Here is a 24,772-nt window from a genome sequence, read left to right on the forward strand (position 1 = left end):
GGCAAAAATTCACAGAATATTCACATGACTAAGGATAATTAAAGTCAACCATTTCCACCCTACAAAGGAAAATGGATCTTCTGTTAAGAATGAACAATAAAGACATTATTTTGGTTCCATTGTGTTTTTTTCAAAGGAGTTTCCATCTCTACAAAGTACATGCAAACACAATAATATTCCTGCCATCAATGCTATCCAAGTCACTGATAATGCTGTTGGAAAGAATTCTGTGAATACTAGAAGAAAATTAAAAACTGCTTTAAATATTTTTCCATTCAAAATACAGCACAAGAGAGACTTCCAGAGAATTGAAGCAGAAGTATTTTGCTGGTAATCCAACGTAGATGACCACTGCTACAGAGACTAATGAAATAAAACGTTGATGAAAGCACATCAGATCTCTGTGATGGCACCCCTCTCACCCTTTTTACATTTACTTAACCCTTTTTGAGCATTTTCACCCTCTATAATCATACGACTTCAATCCATAGGGAAGATCCTTGAAGAGCAGTATGAGGAAACATCCTCACTCTGCTTTAACTCTATACAAAATTCTAAGGTACAGCAGGATTAAAATCAAACAAAACTAATATTGAGCCATTGTAACACAAGTCAAGCTTGTATGTAAACAATATGCAATTCACTTCCATAACATGGGACAACAAATAATGTGTTATATACACTGAAGTTAGTCAGTTAGGCTTCATTTAAACCACATCGTATTAAACAAATTCTCTTCTAAGTGAGTTTTTCTATACAATGTTTAAAATTCTATTTCATTCAATAAGTTTTATAAATTACATAAATACAGCAAGGCGTCACTAAGTTATAGCTACTATTGGATAAGAAGGAAAGCCAGCACACATCATACAGTTTCAGCCAAAGATTTAAGTTTATAGTGTCTCGCAGAGACTTCTGGAATGAATACAAGTATATACTATGTTTTCGTTTATAAAGGGAAATTTTGCACTTAGTATTACTGCTGTGAGAACAAAAATAAGTAGAAACCTACAATTTCAGATGAAGTCATTCATCTCAAAAGTAAATGACTTAATGTGAGTGTTCTGCCCCCAAATATTGGGAATATCACCAGGTCTTTTAATGTAATAAACCATTCCATCGATGTAACGCACACACATACACGCACGCAATTTGGCAGAGTGAGGAAATTTCTATAGTCTAAAGGAAAATACAAAATTTCATAAGGAAAATTTTTTTCTGGTATGAAAACCCTACAAAATAATCTAAGAAAGACAGAACTTGGGGAATTTTTGTATTATCTTTGATGGAAAATATATTCACTACCGTACTAGCTGAAGACAATGAAAATGTCCCTCGATGCCTTTGTGTAATGGCCAAATGCTACAAACGCCTATAGTTCTATGTGTTACAATTTGTCCTTCCTTTCTAATTGTACCTAAAAAGCTTTTTGTCTTTCATCTTTACTTAAGATAACTTATACACGATAACTGCATATCATGCTATAAACTGTCACAACAGCCTGGACCAGACAGATATCATTTCTGATATACTCATATGGCTTCGAACTTATAAATTATTACCTGCACACTTTATTGTAGCCTCTACTATGTCAGCAATATTAGCAACTGGGAGATCAATGTCCGATGCATTCCACTCGCTCTCTGTTCCTTTATCCTACAGTTAGCAAAGTGCTCATTGACTGGCCCGTAAGTGTCGGGGGCAGACGCAAGGGGCCTTGCAAAAGATGAGGGCGTAGAATTAGGAACTAATCAGATTTAAGGAGGAGTTTGTCTTAAACACTACCAAGTGTTGAGCACATAAAACAGAAGTAAGAGTATGGAGATAAGAAGTTAGTAATTTAAGGAGTACAGATAGATACATCACTTGAAGGAGTATCTTATTTTGGAACAAGAGGTTGCCATACTTTGAATGTGTTGCCCATAAAGTATGTGGTGAAAACTTAACCCCCAAGGTAACAGTGTTGGGAGATGGGAGGTGTTCAGGCAATGAGGGCTCCACCCTCATTAACGAATTACTGTGGATTTTTATAAAAGGGCTTGAGGGTACAGTTTGATCTTTTGCTCTCTGGAATTCTCTAGTCCTTCTTCCTCCCCCAGGGGATGACACAACAAGAAGGCCCTGTCCAGGCTCAGACAACTTGATATTGGACTTCCCAGCCTCCAGCACTATAAGAAATACATTGATTTTCTTTATACATTACTTGGTCACTGGTATTCTGTTACAGCGACACAAAATAGACTAAGATGGGGTGTTGGTGAGATATCTCGAGAGGAGTCAATCAGGCAGCTAGAGATAAAGCAGAAAATGAGGCAAGACCTGGAAGGAAGAGATGAAATGGAATGGGCCTCAGCCAACAGCTGTATTGGACACCCAGGGAGGGGATGAGATAGTCTAGGGGAAATGGCCTGGGGGTATTTGCATGAGGGCTGAGTGTGCACGGGTTCTGCCCATCCAGACAGTGTGCTGCTGGAGCTCTTACTCCCCCACCTGCATCCCCCCACGATGGTAAAGCGGGACTCACACTGCTGTGACAACAACTGAGAAACATCTATTGCTACCTTAAGGGAATCCTTTCGGCTTGACAGAAGAGCTCAACAGAGATTTATTTTTAAATAGTCAAATTTCTGGGTAGTTTTCTAGTCAAAAGAACATGTTATTGTGTGTACCCATTCTAATAACATGTTCTTTTGACTAGAAAACTACCCAGAAATTTGACTATTTAAACAGTTTGATGAGAATATTTCAGATTGTATATGAAACCAGCACATTGTACCCCTTGATTGCGCTAAAGTACACAGCTATGATTTAACAATAAAATAAATAAATAAAATAAAGAACATGTTATTTTTTAATAAGAATAAAAATAAAAGTCTGAAGATTTTAATACAAAATATGTTACAAAGTTCTTCAGTAAAACATTTATTGCAGGGAGACACAATTGTGCTTAATATGTATCTTGTTAAAAATAATTAAATGGGGGCCACATTTCATCTCCAAGGTGGATTCTTTTCGTTTCCATATTGGACTCAAAGATCACTTTCTATAAAGTAGTCTCGAGATGCATGTTCCATTTACAAAAGCTCTTCAGATGAAAGATGTTTTTGCAAGTGCAAAATATGAATTACTGTCACCATCATCATTTTTATTATGCGAGGCATGTGAATGGATTTTGCATCTGGTGGCTCTAAGGTTTTACCACAGCAGGGTAGCTGGGTTAAAAATCTAAATTCCTAAAGCAACGCTGTAATACTTTGAACCATGGTGACATCCAAGAGGGATGATGGTTTTCTGATGAAGTGAGCAGTGCCTCCGTGGGAAGAGGAGAAGCACCAGACCTGGAACCTGGTGCAAGCTCCCTGCTAACTCTGGTCCGGCCGCGGTAACAAACGGCTGCAGGAATTTCTTAGCTTTTCTGCGTGAGCTTCCGACAGCAAGAACCACTACAGGTCACAGTGCTGGGGCACCTAACAATATGAAAGATAGGGGTGTGTGTACAGCTGAAAAATTAAATTGAAATACTTTCTAAATACCTTCCACAACATAAGTGGCCTGTATCGTCTTTCAAGACAGAGTATCAGTTTATTTCAAATTTAGAGATACTGGCCTCGATTCAAATTCATGGCAGTTATAGAAACCAATGTTCCGTGCCTTGATTCAGGTGGCAAGCATTAAATCTTTTTCCGGCTGTCATGCAACAACAACTTTAATACAAATTAGCACTGCCAAACTCAGTTTCCTGGACTCAGAGGTCCTTGATGCTACTCCGTGAATTTTATTCGTACTTTCACGTGAACTGTGTGCTCTTCTGAAATTGGTAGCATCCAAGAAGAAAAATCCTAAACAAAATAGTTTAATTATTCCCAACTCAATTGTGGAATTTACAACTTACTATGAAAAAAATTAATATACCTCTTTTGTTATTTTGATTAATGTGAAACTTAATCATTGTAGTACCTATCATATAGGAGAATGTTCTTAAATGAAAATTTCATTTCTATACCTGCAATTCTCCCTTCAAACTGTTTACTTTGAATAGAGACCTGTCAATCAATATTAATTCAAAAATATAGTACTTATGTTAGTTTCTCATGGTTTCAGAGTCAAACCTTTCCAAAGCTCACAACCCTGGGAACCGAAATAAGAGAGCCACCTCTTTTCATTATGTAGAAAAACCCAATTAACTCTGAACCTGACACTCCAAACAACTTTGGGATGATTTCCAGCAAGAGAAGATCTGTCAGAGAAACAATATTTCAAGCTAGGAACTGATTCTTCTTTTTCTTAAATTGGTTTTTAATTAAGACACCCCAGGGAAAAACATAGTGATACAGTAGTTAATTTTAGCTTCTAGGTCTCTGAATATGCGATATGTTCAAAATCACAATCCTTTGGCAAAATTTCAATACTTGCAGAAACTCCATCTAGCTACTTTAGAACTGATACAATAATAAGTCACATCTTTCCTTAACAGAAAGTTTTGACAAGTCAATTGTCATGATCTTAAAACTAAAGTGACCTCCTAGTTTAGCAGTCACGTTAAACCCCACACGATTGCATACGTACCACTAAAAGAATCTCATTCTAAATTTTGGGCAAGTAGTTTTACTCTTTCTTGATGTTAGAAACCCAAGATTCAAGATTTTTAGACTAATCATTATGGGGGGTGGAGGGAGTCTGAGAATTTCAAAAGCAAAGAGATGTTTGGGAAAATGTGATTCCTTTAAATGTTTATTCCACCATGATGTAACTGAATCCCTAAACAGGGAAAATAAGAAGTTACCTCTACTGCAGCCATCAGGCCCAAAGAAAGAGCTGCCACAGTGATGATTCACACACCTGCCTGGTCCTTCCACATGGCCTTAGAGATTGTAACGTGCAGGACAATGGCACAGACCCTTCCTGTTACTGTGTATGTGACCTGAGATTGAGGCTTTTACTTCTCCAGAACCACATTCTAAGCTATAAAATGAGAACAGTGCTACCTACCTCAAGAGTTTTTACAAGCATTAAATAAGATACTATATCTAATACAGTGACACATACCCTACACACAATAAATAACTGTTAGAGATGAGTCTTATCTAAACTTCACAGCAGTCAACGACGTGGGCGTTAGTGTCCGTATTTTACAGAGTAAGATTCACAGAGCTACGTTCATTTGTTTGAGAGGACATAGGTTTTAAGTGGCAGAGGCAGGGGTTACTTTTTAGAAGCAAACAGCAGTGTATAAAACAATAACAACAGTAATAGAAAACATTTATTGTGTGCCTATACTAAGCTCTTTAAAACGTTATCCAATTTAATTCTCTTAAGACCCCTAGGAGATTCACACGCTTAACCCCATTTTATAGATAATTGAGGCTCAGAAGGGTTGAACAATTTTACATTTCTCAACAGTTATTTTTTAAGTCCTTATGATGTCCCAGGTATGGGGGATACAAACACAAGAAACAGATGGTGCTTCTGACCTCTCAATTTTACCAAAATCACACCTCAACAATCTTGAAAGGTTGTCACCTTAGAGACTGGGGAAAATACCAGCCTAAACCTGACATAGCCTGACACTCTGCCTTAAGGGGGGGAGAACAACCAACCACTTGAAGACCTTTCTTACTGAGATCTCCACTCATTGTTTAGTATGCAACAGCAATTATCATTTCCATTTTACAGCGGGTAAACTGAGGTAGAGAAATATAAACAGTCTTGCATCTATAGATTGAAAATCGGTTTCAAAAGTGAAAACAGAATGTTTCTGCGGGAATGGAACCTGGACACCTAGTGAGCCGGAGAGTCTGGGTGGCCCTCCCTCCACTTAGCTTCCCAGTTCTCCTGTCCACAGAGAGCTGCTGAGATTTACATTCTCACTAACTCTATTTCCCCTTCCCAACTTCTTATGCTTGAGATAGAGGCACCCAGCCAGTACCACCACTTTGCAGAACTCTCGGGGACTCCATCGGAATCAAACACAACTGAAAAGACAGTCTGAGTTGTACCTGACAAGGCCCTGACATTGTACCTGACATTCAGTCTTCTCTGGGGTAGGGTAGGTTGTTTTCCTCAGAGTAACCTGTCCCCTTCTCAACTCCCAATGTTACAAAAGAGTCGGACCCCAGTCACAGAGTGGGGGTGCACACAAGGGAGCAGAGTACATGAGCAGTGCTGAGGAGCAGAGCCCCGGCACCGGGGGTGCGGCCTCCTCTTCGGCTGACTAGCTGAGTACCTCTAGGCAAGTTTGATCACCACCCCAAGATTCCCTGTCCTCCTCTGCAAAATGAAATAATAAGAACACGCACCCACCTCACAGGGTTATTGTGAGAATCGAATGAGATAATAAGGAGCCTGGCCCAGTGCCTGGCGTATGTGGGCACAGCAGATATTACTAATAATCAGCTATATTTGTTATTATCTTAACTCCACATCTGCCAATTCTCTCCTATTTACCCAGACCCAGGCAATAACAATGCTGAGAAGCACCCGTAAAAAGGACACTAAAATCAGAGATGAATTTTTTTAAATGAGAAACTGAAACAGTCAGAGGCTGCCTGTGCTATGTGGCTACTAAAATATTGACAATATAGACAGAAACTGCTGAAGTTTTTCAAACCCGGATTTTGTGTGTGCTTTTCCTTTTTTCCTTTATTGACAATTCAACCGAATAAATAGATTAAGGGTGTGTGTGTGTGTGTGTGTGTGTGTGTGTAAACTTGTAAAAAATAATAATAGTCTTATGTCTAAAAATACTGAGCAGAAGAACCTGGATAAAAAGACACGGCATCTTTGGCTCCTACAGTCCATTTTAAAGAATAAAAAAATATGAGGGGCCAAATTCTGAGTTCAGCTCCAAATAATGAAAATGAAAGTTTGTATTTATAATTATGGTGAAAAATCAGGGTTCTTAGTTGCTATCATCTCAAATATCGTTTAAAATATGGTATGCAGTGAAGAGAGTGTGAGTTTCTTTTTTAACTTGACTAGGTAATATTTTACAGGAAAGGGTCCTCGGTGAACCTCAGAGGGGATCAAATCAAAGTTTAGAGACTAAGAATGACAGGTGTCTCTGGGAAACCCCCTCCTGAGTCACCAAGTCCCTGTAACGAGAGGACAAGCTCTACCAGCGGCTGGAGTGAAAGCTGAAACCTGATAGACTGAAGTTACCTCAATTCTCTGCTTCCCATTTCTCAGCAGCGATTTGTTTAAATGAAGGTAGTTCACAGATATATCTACCAGACGTAAACTGTGAAGCCCTTTCGTCTCCCCCACCATGGGCTATGCTCTCTGTACATGTATGTTCTAATAAAAGAAGAGCTGACTAATGTCAATACCTGAATGAAAAACAATTAAGGAACAATAAACTCTTGCAAAGAGCTGGAAAGGGATATGGATTTTGGCCTGATAAACTGTTTAAAGCAGTGACCTCCAAACTTCTCTGATAACGCACCACTACCAGTAAAAGATTTTCTAGAACAGGCCTGTAGTATCTGTGTACCACCCATATTAACAACCATACTAATATTATATAGCATGTATGTTATGAAAGACAAACAAGAAATTATTTTTAAAAGGTAAAGTTAAAAATGAATATTAATATAATGGAAGTTTCATTATTTCCTTCCTGAACCAAAACGGGGCTTCCTCCATACCACCCAGAGTACACACATCCCACCTTGGAGACCCCTGATTGCAGAGACCAGAGGCATGTTAGACACACAAACACCCAGTGTGGCGGCTGTGGCTGTCTTCTTCCCTCCTTACCACCTCATTTACTGTCTACATGTCTTTTTTTTTTTTTTTCCATAGAGACAGAGTCTCATAGTACCGCCCTTGGGTAGAGTGCCATGACGTCACGTGGCTCATAGTCTACATGTCTTAACGCAGAGTCTGGAGGCCACCTACGTCAGAATCGCCCAGAGTACCTTTAGATTCCCTGTCCTCACTCTTGACAAATCAGCAGGCCTGTAAGTCTTCACGTTTAGCGAGCTCTCCAAAGGACTTTTATGCACACTAATGTTTGAGGGCCGCTGATGAAGGAGTTGATTGGCTTTGTTCCTTCTTAGTTGTGGGTCCAAGAAGAACAGAGAAAGAAAAAGTCTACAGTTAACAGTAGTTCACTCAAAGCACACACACAAACCCCCCAAACACCCACCACCACAACAGCAACAAAATACCACGGAAGAAAATCACCTTTAAGAGGTAGAGATGTTGTTAAAAAAAAAAAAATGCAGAGCTATTCATTGTTGTTTTGTTTTATTAACTCCCAGAATGATCTGCTGCATTTTTAGTCTTCCTTATGTACAAAGGACTTCACATTCCTCCACTAATCTTTTTTAAATAGAAATAAAACAGATATAATACCAATTATAATAAAAAGCCTTACTCCATCACACTGGTCTAATAATTTAACAATAGCAAAGGTGCTTCTTTAGAAATCGCTTCTGTTGACAACATCAACAAAGGTGCCTGCAACTATTTGAAAGAAATAACAGAAACAAGTCCAATCTAGAAACTGAAAGGAAAAAAAACCTGCCATACATACCCAAATAGAGCCCAGGAATCACCCAACTATTAATGCAAGTTCTCTAGGCTGGGGGTATTAAAAGATTCAAGTGCTTGTGGCAGACTTTCACGTTATATTTTTCCTAGTATGGTATAGTGGAAAACTATTCTACCAACAGCATCCTCTAACATAGATAAATCTAAGGATTATGATTGATCACCTACTAAACTTGGACAGATTACTTCATTGATCAGGTTCTCTTTCTATATATTCTCACTACTAACAATAAAGAAAATCTTTAGGTGGTTGTTGGTGTGCACGTGTGGTGCTGTTGTTGCTTGGGATTGATTTTTAAAGACCTTTCCAGGATAGTTTGGATGCTATCATGACAGTTAACAGGGGGCACATGGCTGTGTTCTCAGCAGCGAGATGTAAGCAGAAGCCAGTTGGGCTGCTTGAGGCTTCTAGGAAACCCTCTGCATTTTTAGTAAAAACCATGAAAATGGCTGTCCCTCCAGTTGTCCTCACCCTTTTTGCTTTGCGAGCAGACGGAATGGAGCTGGGGTAACCACAGAGAAGAAGCCAAGAAAACCAATGGAAACAGTATCTCTGTCTATGTCAACAGTCACCTAACCCTATACAGCTAATTGAGGGAGAAACAAGTTAACCAGTCTTTGTTTGAGGCACTGCAGGTTGATTTTTCTATTTGCACCAGAAAGCAATATCGCCAAATACCTGAATTATTCTCATTCTGGGGAACGATTTACACCTTATCTCCGCCTTAGCTGTGGCCCTCATTCTGTGTTTGTGTGTTATTATCATCATGACTTTTCCAATAGAAAGTAAACTGCTTGAGGGTGGAGGTCCTGTTTCATTCATCTTCATTCACCATAGAGGGTTTAGCACATGACTAGCAATTGTCACTGGCCAAGTGTTTCTTTTCTCCCTTTCCTACAGTGGGTTCCACAGCAGACATAGAAAGAATTTTAACCAGGGAGAGTGACGCGTGAACAGAGGCAACCTTCTAGATTTATTATGAGCCATCTGAAATTCGGCAACTATCTGTACTTACACCTGGGTTGAAGACTAATTAAAACATGATTCCAGGGAACTGAATTTTAACTGCTCTTTTATCCTACAGATTTTAGCAAAGGCTATGTGTAGATATGTATGTATATATTTTCCAGTGAGGAAACTTGAACTTTAGGAAACTTCCAAGATAGTTAACAGGTATAAATTATTTCCAGTTTTTTTTTTTTTTAAATGGGGAAAGTATTTCACTTATTCCTTAAAAAGTCGTAACAGGGTAACTAAAACATCCAGTGACTTGCCTTTAACTAGTTCTACACTGGCAGTGTTTTACTACACAGGATAACTCAAGCTGACCAAGAGACCCACTGATTGATGTCAGTCACTAACGCAGAAAGAATGAAAAGATGTGAAAATATCTTAATAAATGCTGTTTGCAAGATTAAAAGATTTCAAAATAGATTTAAAAGGAGCATCATAATTTGAGTCCTTAGTAATACTAAATTTGGAAACCATGACCATAAATTTCGCTACAAATATGAACCAAGTGCAGAAATCAAATACATTCCAAAAAAGTTTACATGGGCACCAGTCAACAACTAAGAAGACAGTATGCATAAAAATATTAAAATGGGATGCAAATGGAGCTTACAAAATGTCATTTCTACCTTGCCTGCTGAAAGAAAGTTATTTAAAAGTTACTTACCTTTACTCATGAAAGTAGGCATTTTTAATAAATATTGTCCCAGGCAATTGAAAACATTATATGTGACATATAATTTACATTCCTGCTTTTTAAAGCCCTTCCATTTCAGTAAGAGATGTCTTAAAAAATATGTTTATGTTAGAGATGACGCACAAGTGGTAAAACTATAAACAAAAATACAAAAATCATTTTCACAAAAGTCCAATATTTTTTATATTTTATATAGTCTTGCTCTGTCTCCCAGACTAGAGTTCAGGGGCATCATCACAGCTCAATGCAACCTCAAACTCCTGCCTCAGCCTCCCAAGTAGCTAAGACTACAGACATGCACCACCATGCCTAGATAATTTTTCTGTTTTCTGTAGACACAGATATCGCTCTCGGTCAGGCTGGTTTCCAACCCTGGGCCTCAAACAATTCTCCTACCTCAGCTTCCCAAACAGCTGGGATTACAGGTGTGAGCCACAGTGCCTGGACGACAGTCCAGTCCTGTCTACCACAGGGAGGACAGAGAGCACACACTTCCAGGTGGTCACTTCTGGAATGGCAATAATATCTGATATTATCTGTCTGACCCTGGGTAGATATTATGGGCTGAATTGTGTCCTTCCAACAAAGATTTGTTGAACTTCTAACCCCCCACAGTTCAGACTCTGACCTGTTTGGAAACAGAGTGTTTGCAGATGTAGTTAAGATGAGGTTATTTAGGTGAACCCTAACCCAGGATGGCCAGTGTACTTAACACAAAGGAGAAATCTGTGCTCAGACACAAGGAGAGCCCCGTGTAAGATGAAGGCAGAGACTGGAGCGATTCACTGACAAGCCAAAGATCACAAAGCCAACAAACCCCCAGGAGCTAAGAGAGAGGCTGGAAGAGTTTCTCCTTCACAGCCTGCGGAAGAAAGCAATTCTGTTGACACCTTGATCTTGAACTTACACTCTCCGGAATCATGAGACAAGGAAGTTGTGTTGTTTAATTCAACAAGTTTGTGGTACTTTGTTACAACAGTCCTAAGAAACAAATACAGGAATTTTTTTTATAATTAATTACTTTTAAACTCACATACATGTTGCAAGCACTTCTCTGAGTGTAGATTTTAATGAGCGATAAAAAGTAAAAGGATGCATGAGAAAACCATAAAACTTTGTGCAAGAATCAAAGTGGATATATTATGTTAGGTCTCTGGGGTAGAAAATTCAACCCGTCGCGGAGATCCAGGGTAATGAAAGCAGCTAAAGGCAGGAAGGACGAAGCTGTGAGGATGGACATTTTGCCTTTTCTTAAACCTTGAGAATTTTCAGACATTAATCCATCTCTAATTTAGGATGAATTAATAGAAAAGGATCAAAATCAACTTCAGTTTCTTTACTACTGACAAATTTTGATTCTTTTCACCTTATGTTTTGAGATCTCCTTCATGGACATAAAATAGTTTTATTAATGTCCAGATATCTCAATGTGTTTTAAAATTTCAGTCCCTACTACTGCAAATGCTCTTAACTGTTAGGCGCATATAAACTAAGTGTCTTTTTGTTTTTCTCAATTAGCTTCATTATACACGTGTTGTTTTCAGGTACTAATAACCTATGTTTCCTTTTACTTAATTAGAGGAGGCAAGCCTATCTCATAGTATTTTCTGAATTTTGGCAGAGTACTAAATATTAATTAATTTTCAATGCATCTTAAAAAAAACAAAAAACAACAACAACAAAAACACAACTTTTTGGGACAGACGCGGTGGCTCATGCCTATAACCACAGCATTTTGGGAGGTTGTGGTGGGAAGACTGAGCCCAGGAATTCAAAACCATGTTGGGCAAAAGATTGGGCGGCACCTGTGGCTCAGTCAGTAGGGCGCCGGCCCCATATACCGAGGGTGGCAGGTTCAAACCCGGCCCCAGCCAAACTGCAACCAAAAAAAAAAATAGCCGGGCATTGTGGCGGACGCCTGTGGTCCCAGCTGCTCGGGAGGCTGAGGTAGGAGAATCGCCTGGGCCCAGGAGTTGGAGGTTGCTGTGAGCTGTGTGAGGCCACGGCACTCTACCGAGGGCCATAAAGTGAGACTCTGTCTCTAGAAAAAAAAAAAAGAGTGAGACCTGTTATCTACAAAAAATTAAAAAATTATCCCGGCATGGTGGTGCATACCTGTATTTCTAGCTACTCAGGCGGTCAAGGCAGGAGGCTCATTTGAGCCCAGATGTTCAAGGCTGTAGTGAGCTAAATCATGCCCCCTGCACTCCAGCCTGAGCAACACGGTGAGATGAAAGCAAAGAAAAGGAAGGAAGAAAGGAAAGAAAAGGAGAAAGGAAGGGAGGGAGGGAGGGAGGGAGGGAAGGTGGAGAGAGGGAAGGAATGTTTCTGAAAGTAAACACTTATTTGTGAATTTATCTACTAATTCCACTGCCTAGCATTTATTTTTCATCATCAGGTCAGCATTTCTTTTTCTTTTTTTGCAGTTTTTGGCTGGGGCTGGGTTTGAACCTGGAATCCAGCACCTACAGTTACTTCTTTCACAAAAAGTGCTTTTCAGTCTGATATAACTTACAAATCCAATTTAACAAAAACACCAGGTACTGGGCCCGAAGACATTTGGTTCAGACCGTTAGTTATAAAACTGTAATTTTCACAGCACGATGTAGGCAGTATGTTCTCATGAAAACGTTGGGACATTCTTGGTACATTCCTTTCCAATGAAATACTGGTTGTGGTTACCCATCTCCAGGATGGTCCTTGGTAATCCCCACCTCCTAGTACTTCACACCCTTGAGTATTCCTCACCTACACTAGGGTGGGTCAGCGTAAGCAAGAGAAATGCTACTAAATTTGTACACTGATTCTGTATCCTGCCACTTTACTGAACTTGTGTATTGGTTCTAACAGGTTTTTTTTATGGATTATGTAGAGTTTCCTATATGTAAGATGATATAATCTGCAAACAAGAATTTTTTTACTTTCTCCTTTCTGATTTGGATGCCCTTTCTTTCTTTCTCTTGCCTAATTGCTCTAGCTAGGACTTCCGTGATATGTTGAGGAGAAGTGGCAAAGTGGGATCCTTGCTTTTTATTTTAATAGATTTTAGAGAAAAGTTTGCAACTTTTACCCAAGTCAGTAGAATGTTAGCTGTGGATCTGTCATGCCCGTCCTTTTCTATGTTGACATACCTTGCTTCTATAACTAATTTGTTTAGGATTTTTATCATGAAAGGAGGATGAATTTTGTCAAATGTCTTTTTCCCTCTCTATTGAGACAACCAAAGGGTTTTGCCCTTTATTTTTCCAATGTGATATATGATGTCTACGGATTTGTATATATTGAAACACCCTTGCATCCCCGAGATGAATCCTACTTGACTGTGCTGAGTGATCTTTTGGATGCTTTGTTGAACTCAGTTTGCAAGTATTCTGTTGATGGTTTTTGCCTCTATGTTCATCAGGAATATTGGCCTGTAGTTTTCTCTTTTGGTTGCGTCTTCAGTTTTGGTATGAGGGTAATACCGGCTTCATAGGACAAGTTTAAAAAAGCTCCCTCCTCTTTTTGGAAGTTTGAGAAGAATTGATAATAGTTTCTTAAACGTTTAGTAGAATTCAGCATTGAATCCATCAGATTCTTGGCTTTTTTCCAATGGGAGACTGTTTATTACTGATTCAATACTGTCACTTGTTTCTGCCCCATTCAGGTTTTCTGTTTCTTCATGACGCAATACTTTGTCCTGTTAGACTTCCGAAACTGCTATTTCTTTATACTTCTCTAATTATGCCTTTTAAAATATATAAACCTTCTCTGGCAGAATAAATAGGCTACCTGATTTACAACAGATGTGTCCATTAAATCTTCAGAATTTCCTCTACTCATATAGAATTTTAAATGTCTTCATTGAGATGTTTCATTTTCTATCTATAGTACCGTGTGTGCATAAATACTATGAGTGGCAAAAAATGTATACACATTTTAAGAAGTCTTGTTGGAAATAAAATCAGTCATTCCCCAAAAGTGTATGACTTGCAGGTAAAATGCATAGTGTGTCTAGGTACGTGTGACCAGTAACGGCACCCTCAATTCAACTTCAAAAAGTATTACATAGATAACATTACTTAAAATGTGTAGACATGTTTTTGGCACCCTCTGTATGCATAAATAAATAAATAAATAAATAAATCACAGAACCATTAGACTTTTTAAGCTTAAGAAATAGCCAAAATAATGAGGGTGGGGGTTAGCACATTTGTCAAAAAGAATATGGTATATCACAGAGGAACCCTGTATCTGGAGTCCAGGAATTCTAGGGTATAATCCTGGTATAAAATCTGCTAGCTATGTGAGATTGGGCAACTTAGCCTCAGCTTTCTCATTTATAAAGTGCCTTGGGGTTGAATAAGAAATGAATACATAAAGCATTCTCAGCACAGAGTCTAGAAGGTAGTAAACAGTAAATTAATTACTGTTCATCATTTTTTTTTTTTCAGTGTAGTAAAAGTTAGAAGAAAGAGATAAAGAAAATTTCCCAGTTGGGGACAATATTGTTTTGAATATTATCAGTCATTTTGTTCACATTCTGATCCCTATTTTTATAAATGGGATCACATTGAATTTTGTATTTTAGGAAAGTAAAAATAATTATTTTTGAGTATGACTTTAAGGTATATTAAGAAAGAATAGACAGTGAAAAACTGAATCTTCCATCACTTAATGGCTTCTGAGATCTACTACACCAGAACAGGAGTCCCAATGCTGAGGTTCAGAGTTATTTGTGCCATGTAATTATCTTATTACCTATGAAAGCTTCAGACTCTAGAAAACATTTTCCTATGTACTATCTTATTGAATCATATACTGAGTTCTAGTTGAATACAGAACATTTGTTTCAAACATAAAATTAATTTAAGCGTTACAACAGAGGAGAACAATTCTGTCTAACTTCAAAGTCCATTATGGCACTAAAGGCTGCTTCTGTCTCTTGGATTATTCTTCCAGAGGAAGAAAGCAAGGAACTGGCTGGAAGCCGAGGACACCAAGTCAGCTAAGTAGAGGAGACACTGTGGGCTGCCCACCTCAGAGTCAACTACACAAGTGATACCCACTCCTTCCCCTGCCCTCACAGCCAGCAGTCTGTTAAAGTAAAAGAAGAACCTCTCTTTGAAAAAGCCAGAGAACCCAGTTTCAAAGTTTCTCTCTTCTTTTTTCCCCCATGAACTGCTGTGGAACAGCCTGATTCATTATCTTGTCTAGCAGCTCATTATTTCAATTAATGCCCTTATCTGCTGTCTTCTTCTTTCTACTTGGCAAAGCTCCTGTTATCAAATGTTACTCTATATTTAAAATCTGAAAATCACAGCAAACACAGAAAAGACCCTATTTAGCCATTATTTATTTGCATTTCAGAACTGCCTGCATTCTTAAAGCAACTTCTTTAGTCTCAGAAAGTTTAGACTTTATCATTACATTCTATTTAGACTCTCTTCGGGATCATCAGCTATCACCACTGTGAGAAAAAGCACCGGATAATATCCATTTAAATAATAATAACTTTCAAAAAGAAAGGAGATGAAGGGACCTTGAATGAGAAGAAAATACGTATTTTAAGAGTGGTGTAAACCAGGCACACTGGCACATGCCTGTAAGGCCTTGCTACTTGGGAAGCTGCGGTGAGGCCATCACCTTAGCCCAGGAGTTTGAGGCCAGCCTGGGTAACATAGCAAGAGCCCCACCTGTTAAAAAAAAAAAGGCTGACTGGGCACAGTGCCTAATGCCTGTAATCTTAAGTACTTGGGGAGGCCAAGACAGGCAGGTTACTTGAGCTCAAGAGTTTGAGACCAGCAAGTCCCCATCTCTACTAAAAATAGGAAAAAATTATCCAGGCAATGTGGTGGGTACCTGTAGTCCCAGCTATTCAGGAGGCTGAGGCAGGAATATAAATTCAGCCCTAGAGTTAGAGGTTGCTGTGAGCTATGCTGGCTCTCAACCCAAGGCAACAGGGTGAGGCTCTGTTTCAAAAAAAAAAAGAAAAAGAAAATGTAAAAAGCTACAAACAAAATTATGGTATAAATCCCTAAATTATATTATTTTCTTAGATTTTATATACTATCAGTAACCTATCTCATGTTAATAGATTTAAAATGGTGTCATTTATAAACACAATCTCTTCTTAAGACAACTTTTAATCATTTATTAATGGTTTATTAAATGGTTTGTCTAGTTCTACCTTTATGCTGATGTTATTACTTGTAGTTTGAAATAAATTAGTGCTTAATAGTTTCAAAATTCATTTTTAATAACAAATAATAAATAGGTAAGAGAAAATTCTTCACAATATCGTATCGCCCTCATGTTCTTTCCCTCCTTTGACACGGTAAAGCCCTAAACTCTATTTAGAGACAATTCCTTACTAACATCCAGAAGCAAAATCCATTTTACCAAGATATTTCACTCCTTCTGACTCCATAACTGCAGACGAAAATTATTTGAGAGGTTTCATGTGTGCATTTAATTATGTACTTAGGATTTTAACTTGTGTTACCTTTAGGTACCAGCCTATCTTATGCTATTCTGTATTTTAACTTCTGAGCCACTCCATTTATTCTTTCATGTTTTATTTACCACTAAAATGTAGCTTTCTTGCAGCTCAGCACCCGTAGCTCAGTGAGTAGGGCACTAGCCACATACACCAAAGCTGGCCAGTTCAAGCCTGGCCTGGGCCTGCTAAACAACGACAACTGAAATCAAAAAATAGCCAGGCGTTGTGGCAGGCACCTTTAGTCCCAGCTACTTCAGAGGCTGAGGCAAGAGAATGGCTTAAGCCCAAGAGTTTGAGGTTGTTGTGAGCTGTGACGCCACGGCACTCTACCAAGGGCAACATAGTAAGACTCTGTCTCAAAATAAAATAAAATAAAATAAAAATAAAATGTAGCTTTCTAAAAAGAATTTAAATAAGACTACAACTTTTTAGCAGAGTTCTTAACTACTATAAGACTTAGTTTCCCATCTATAAAATGGGGTATATCTTCCTCAGAGGGTTAGTGACGGAATTAAACAAGACAGCGTGTGTAAACGGTGACTGAGACAGACACCGAAGGCAATGTGTGTGGCGGTCACCATGACGATGATGAGGATGAAGAAGATGGAAGGTGCTGCCCTGGAGGATAGCGAGGTCTCGTACCATCGGTGACCCAGAGGCATCCTCAACTGCAGATACGGAGCAATTTATCACCACATGTTATGCAGAGCAAGTGTGAAGGAGAGCAGAACCCATGCAGCAGTAAAATCAGATATGAACTCGTATTTTTCAGAGAACTGTTATGAGGTTTCAAATTGCAGGTCGAATATTACTTTGAGTTTTAAATATGTGTTTCTGTAATGGAAACAGTCACAAAATATTTTCAAGTTGGAAAATGTTTATTTCAAGAACTGCCATGAAATTACCATTTACATGGGGAATTAAGCAGCACAAACATTTCTCTAAATACTTCCAGAGGTTGGTGACCATGTTTAAACACATATGCTGGGCAAAACAAAACAAACCCAGTCGCAAAACACTGCTGACAGAGTTCTTATGATTAAATAAAGCTGTCCTATTGCAGGTTTTCACTTTCTACTATTTCTTAACAGATTACTACTACATTTCACTTAAGTTCTGTGCTTTTTCCTGACTTCATGTTAAACACACATATATACATAGGTATATATGTACTGTGAATATAATTCATATGGAAGAAACTATTCTACAGTCAGAGACTCAAATAATGGTTAAAACGCAAATAAATAAATATATGACTACATTTGTCTGAGTACTTAAAAAATCTGTCATTATTATTTATGAATTAAAGTGTATAGAATAACTGCTTCCTTCTCCCTTCCCCCCCCAAAAAAAAGATCTATAATTTGACATTCTACTGTGGTGCTCTTGGTGATTTGTCAGAATCTATCTCAGCCAACTACCTTTAGGGCACAAGAAGAGATATGTCTCTTTAGTTTACATTTATATTTAAACTGATTCTTTTCATATCAAAGTCTGATTTTACTTTTACTCATCACTGTTCCAAGAAATATTCAAGAATATAAACATATAATAAGACATGGCTTCTCCATGGCTACTGTAATAAATATTATCCTTCATGCTTCTCATGACTTTAAAGAATATTTAAGTCAGTGAAAAAACTATATAAATACAAACAAAATACAAAAGTAAGGCAACCGCCTTGGATGATCTCCATGGTGAAGTTATCCCATGTGTTTGATTACCATCTTATAACCAATATATTCCCCCTTCTCTTCCAAATCCCCTCTTTGAAAGTTTCCAAAGCTACATAGTTGGAAGGATGGAAAGAGCTACAGACTCTGCCTAATTCAACAATTACTCATCACTCACACACACAAAAAAAGGTAAATGGAAATTCCCATAAGACATTAGACCTGGGGCGCCTCTTTTGTAGTAGTCCACATAAGCTACCTGACTTTGTCAGCATGTCCCTCTTTGTGGAGGTGGGCATGCAAAGAATATGGATATTATCACTACATAAATACCTACTACATCATAAGCTCAGCAAACAGGGCTTTCTCCCCAATAAACCTTCTTTACTGATGAAGAAAAGTATGTCAGATGCTTTTAAATCCAGCCACTAAATCCATTTACACTAAAAGGGCTTACTCTTTCCTATCACACCCATAATTAAGTTTGGGTCCTACAGAAACTTGAACACAATTCATGCAATTTGCAGAATAGTTTATGAAAGAAAAGGAGTTTAAAAATTGCAAAATGACAATAGCATTTTCTACAGTTAAAACATGTTTCTGTGTGTGTCTGTGGTAGGCTGAATAATAGCCCCCCAAAGATGTCCACATCCTAATACCTGGAATTTGTGAATGTGTTACTTTACGTGGCAAAAGGGACTTTTCATATGTGAGTATGCAAAAGACCTTGAGATGGAGAGATTACTGTGAATTATCCAAGTGATAATAGCATCAAAATACATCAAGTATTTATTTACATAAATGCAAACACAGTTTTCTAAAGGTTAGCTCATTTTAATTGTCTAACTTTAATACTACTAGACTCAATGTCATTACTTTTGGAATCTTTACCTATGCTAAAGCACACACATATAGATACACATGTGCATGCACACACACGCCCAAACACACATATTAAATACCAGCCAGACGCTGGTCTGAATTAAAGGCTTTGTAATTTCTGGGACATAAGAAGCAAAGTTATAGAACAAAAACACTTAGGCAGAAGTAAAAGAATTTAAAAATCAGTCAAAATAAGTAAATAATACATCTAAAACCAAGAAGTCAAAAGAGAGATTAGAAAGACAGAAGAAATTTCAGTGGTCAAGGCAGACCAGCTATATGTCACAGTTTGGCCAAGCAGAATAATAGTATCACCACCAACACTTAGGCATGAGGCTATTCTGAGGCTGGTTCATTTTCCAGAGTTGAGTGTGTTTTCCTGCCCATGTATTTATTGATTTACCCAGTGATTCATTTAATGTGTAATATATTGAGCACAAACAAAGGTGCCAAGTTCTGTATGGTTCAGTTTGGGTCCCCCGGAGTTTGAGGTGCCCAGAGGAGAGATGAATGACCACAGATAATTCACAGATGTGTACATGAGTTTAGAGACCAGGAGAGAGATCGTGGTTGAAAATGAGCAACGGCAGTGTTTTCAGCATCTTCATTCTATTTCATGAAGCTGTGGGAATGAATGTCAAGGTCCTGGAGGGAGTACAGAATAGGATAAGTAGAAAACCACGAAAGGTCTCAGACAACTAACAGAGAACTGGGAGAAATACCAGAAAAGCCTGGCATCACAGAAGTCAAGGGAACAGAGTGTCTCAAAAAGAAAGGAGTGATCAGTAGTGTCAAACACCGCCAGGAGGTTATGGGAGATGAAGCCTGACAGTGTCCACTGGCAGTAGATGAACCCAGGTCTAAAGGTGGACAAGGAGCTGACCGTCGCTGGCTAAGCGAGATAACAGTAGGCTCAGGCGATGAGAGGGAGGCTATCAACACTTCTGCAAGTGTTCAATTATTTGGGGAGAGGAGGACTTTCATTTTTAAAAATGAATGAGATGAGGACAAAGTTAAGGTAGAGAATAGGGGTTGTGGGTTTAAAAAAAGAAAGAAAGAAATTGTTCCACTTAAAACTGGAAAGATGCAACCTTGATGGGAAGTAATGAAGGACATTTAAGGAAATGCTGAGTGAGTCTGGGATAAAGGAGTAGAGCAAAGCAACGTAAAAACTAAACTGGAGTACCTCTGTACTGAGCTGGAGTGGTGGGGGCGTGAATGTAACCGCTAGCGTGTCAACATTGACACCACAACGCCCATAATACGTACCGTCATTTTGCTACCAAAGTCAAAAGTAATAAATATACGGCCCCCAAACTGAAAGACCACAGTCAGTCCAAAGAATGAGAGAGTGACTCTGTTCAATAAAACTAAAACTAAAAATTGTTAGCTTTCAGAATTTCTAAGGGAATAGGCAAATGCAAAATAAAACCCTAGAGTTGAAAATAAATACCTATAATGGACCACACTTGAAGATGCCAAAGATGAGTTACAAATTAAAAAACTCAAATGTCTGGGAAATTAATGTGTGAAAGAGCTTTGTCAGACATATAACAACATAAGAAATGGTAATTATTAAAATATTACTATGAAAACTGTAAAACATGTGTTTGCACAGATTTTCCCCAGAGAAAGGCATAGTAGAGAGCTGGTGCATGTATTCCAGAGACAGTGAGTCTTCCCAGGGAGACGCTGGACACAGAAGGTAAGTTTCATTCTGGAGTTGGGAAGCCACAATGGATCTGGACAGATTAACTAAAACCATCATCACGCTTAGGCACCATGCCAACTAGTCATTCTGGTTATCTTCTTTTCTGGAACTCAATCTTCTCACTAGGAAAACAAAGTTTTTGCCCATTAAATTGTGTGTTTATTATTAACACTGAATAGAATTTCTGATCTCTTTTTTTTTTTTTTTTTTGGCCGGGGCTGGGTTTGAACCCACCACCTCCGGCATATGGGACCGGCGCCCTACTCATTGAGCCACAGGCACCGCCCCACTGAATAGAATTTCTAACTGTGCTATAGGGCAGCTACAGCTGTAGACTTGCATCGTGTTTATGTGGGGGTATATTTTGGATGTGTGTTCAGACATATTTAGATACATACATAAACATATCAGGTGCAATTTCGGTTTCAGAAAATTGGGAGTGTTTTCTTACCTGTACATTAATAAATTGGTAGTTAAATTTTATTTCAGAAAGCATGAAATACACATGTTAATATGCCTGAAAAAGGCTAACATGCACTACAGACAAAATTTAGTGTCTTCAGATTATAAACTTTGAAGAAAGTAAGCAATGTCCAGAGTAAAGAGAAAAAGGAATAAGTATATTTGAACTACTGATCCACTCTTTCCCTGGAGTTATTAATTATTTCATTTCTTTTTATATATTAAGTTCAAGCAAGTTTATTAAGATTTACTCCTTTATTGATTTCTATTAAAGTAACAATGTTCACTGCTATTAATTCATCATGGTGAGGAGATAAATGTATCGTTATTACTTAGTGCATCCTTACATGAGATTTTTCTGCACAAAGACTTTTGTTATAGGTACTATGTACACAAGACCATGTGATGCCTAAGCTATGCCACAAGGGGAGAAATCCCTGGGAAAATGTCAGCTTTCTTTGTAACCTGTTCTATTTTACATGATTGAATTTCTCAATTTTGGTCTAATCAACTTAAATTATTATAGGTACGATTTTGTGAAATATAGGATTAGTGGAATTCAAGCTGTGTGGAATTATAATTGACTATAAAATGAATTTAATATGACTGTAATTGGAAATAGTTCATTGTTCTAGAATTCATCTATTTGGAGCTAAAAAAAAAAAAAAAAGGTCAATGATATATTTGGTTGTGACTGGTTTTCTTAATAGAGAGTTGTGAGGTATCTTGGACCTAAAAGCATTCTCTTCAGAGCTACAAAGGTATAATCTTCAGCAAATCCACAACAGATAATGTAAATAATACAGCTTTGAAACCTAGAATGTACTAGGAACCACCAATTATTGGTCAAAGAAGACTGTATTCCAAAATGCTTATTTTTCCTCTATTAATTCCTTTTCTAGATCTGAAATCCTGGGATATGGCCGAGGGTGTTAGTAGATCTCTGACAGATACCAGGAATTCCTGAGATGAAATATAGATATAAAATAGGCAGAATTAGAACTGGAATTCTTTCCTTCCTTTACCCACTAACTCTGCTCTAGGAGTAAGTCTCAGTGCTAAGCATGGAAAATGAGACTCATGTGTTCCCTTCCAAAGAGGTCACATCACAATTTATACACAAAGACAGCCACAAAAGAAAACTGTAACTTATTTCTCCATCGTCCATCAGTTCGGTTAATGGTCCTCTGTACTGTTATGGATATTTTGAGTTTTAACAATATATTCTGATGGTGAACTATGATCTGCTTCTCAACAGATAGACAATGTCCATACTGTATTACACTGTCACCTCTTCATGAGTGTCTTATAGCTTATCTTAACATGATCTCGAGATATCGACTGACATTTATATAAGTAGCCCCACTGCAGAGAAAGAGTATGGAATGTGTCCCATAGAGAGTATCCGGGTCTGTTTGGTCTCATTACTTATTAGACTATGCTTTGGTAATTAATTTTTCATTCAATTATATTAATGTATATTGTTATATATTATTGAGATAAAAATTGCACTAGCAGACTGAAAAGAGGAAAAGCAAAATGACCAATCATCAGGCCTTGACTGGAGCTGAGCACCTAATTTTGATATTGGATCTGAGTTAACCAGATGCCACAGGTTCTTTCAACAAAGTCTTTTAAGTGAGGTCCATCAACATATTATGGTATATACAAAAGTGCAATGCTATGCAAAAGGTAGGTATATGTTCTACTCATAAGATTTCCCAGAACACACAAAATCTATGTGTATTCACAACAGAGTAGGTTATATAAACTACTCATGAAACAGAACTACAGGTTATAACTTACTTTTTTTTCTTCTTCTTTGAGACAGAGAATCACTCTGTAGCCCTGGGTAGAGTGCTGTGGCATCATAGCTCCCAGCAACCTCAAACTTAGGCTCAGGCGATCCTCCTGTCTCAGCCTCCTAAGTAGCTGGGACTACAGACACCCACCACAATGCCCAGCTAGTTTTTCTATTTTTACTAGAGACAGTGTCTCACTCTTGCCCAGGCTGGTCTTGAACTCCTGAGCTCAAGCAATCCATCTACCTCAGCTTCCCAGAGTGAGAGGATTAGAGGCATGAGTCACCATAATCTTTTAATGTAATACCTTAACATTATTCTAGGTGTGATCAAACTTTCTATTAACCTATTTATGCTGTGCTTGCAATCATGAGCTTTATAGTGACAGTTACTTTGAAATTAGAAAAAGAAGATGGCAATTTAGTAAAACTTTGTGGGTACAAGAAGGTTCAACACCTACAAGCCTGTGGGAGACAGGAAAGGCAATACATTACATAAGAGGACAGCTACAGCATCAGTGGGCCACACACTGGGGTAAGGAGCAGGGGAGGGGAGGAGAAAAGCAGCGCCATGCAGAAAGGTCACGTGGGGAAATGGAGACGCCCCAGGAGAAAAGCTGAGTATCAAATAACTCTACAAGAGTCAGAAGGAAGCTAGTACGGTGAAGAAGTTCACAAAGTGAACTTTCAACAAATTGTAATTTATAAATAAAGAAAAGCAGAAAGACAGTATGCTTCCAAAATAGAACAAACATCTACTGCAATAAAATACGTATGTGCTGAGCACGGGAATATATTAATACCATGAATCAGCTAACCTACCCTGGCCTGATGTACAACATCATGTGATTCATGTTTAAGCAACTGGGGAAAGATTACCTACTTCGGAACCCTTGCCATTTTCTCTCCAAATCATTGATTTCCTATTGCACTGCACGCTAAGAAGCTCCAACCAGGGGTTCTCAACCTGTGGGTCACGACCCCTTTGTAACAATGAAAATACATCACGGCATTAGGAAGGTTGAGAACGGCTGCCTAAGCTATAGAACTAGTCCACAACTACATCCTTTCACCCCTCTCTGATAGTCTCCTTGGCAGCGGTCCGCACTCTGGAAAGACAAGCCCCCTTGGGTCTCTCACATTCCTACACATCTTGCAGGAAAAGTACTAACTTTGTTATGGAATCTCCACTTAAATTTGTTTGTGTAAAGAACAGCCTTGGAAGACAGAGATAGCGTGCCCCTCTAGAACAGCAGTGTCCAACCTGAGGCCTGTGAGCTGCATATTGATTTTGTGAAGACTTTTTTTGCTAATCTGTGGTGTCAGATAACAGATATCACATCCCCCCCCACTTTTTTTTGCTAATCAGCTGTCATTAGTATTTGTATATTTAATATGTGGCCCAAGACAATTCTTATTCTTCCAATGTATAGCCGAGAAACAAAAAAGATTGAACACCCCTGCTCTAGAGCAAAGAAAAGGTTTATCCACTGTCCATTC

The 24,772-nt window shown here is 38.3% G+C and overlaps 1 protein-coding gene across 9 annotated transcripts in view; it reads right to left on the reverse strand.

Annotated features, from left to right (window-relative positions):
• NPAS3 (neuronal PAS domain protein 3) overlaps positions 1–24,772 on the reverse strand; it is a 907,184-nt gene that overhangs the window by 863,394 nt on the left and 19,018 nt on the right. The gene's annotated exons all lie outside the window — the stretch shown is intronic.

This window comes from Nycticebus coucang, chromosome 6 (genome assembly GCF_027406575.1).
Source record: "Nycticebus coucang isolate mNycCou1 chromosome 6, mNycCou1.pri, whole genome shotgun sequence".
In the NCBI taxonomy this organism is placed as follows: Eukaryota; Metazoa; Chordata; class Mammalia; order Primates; family Lorisidae; genus Nycticebus; species Nycticebus coucang.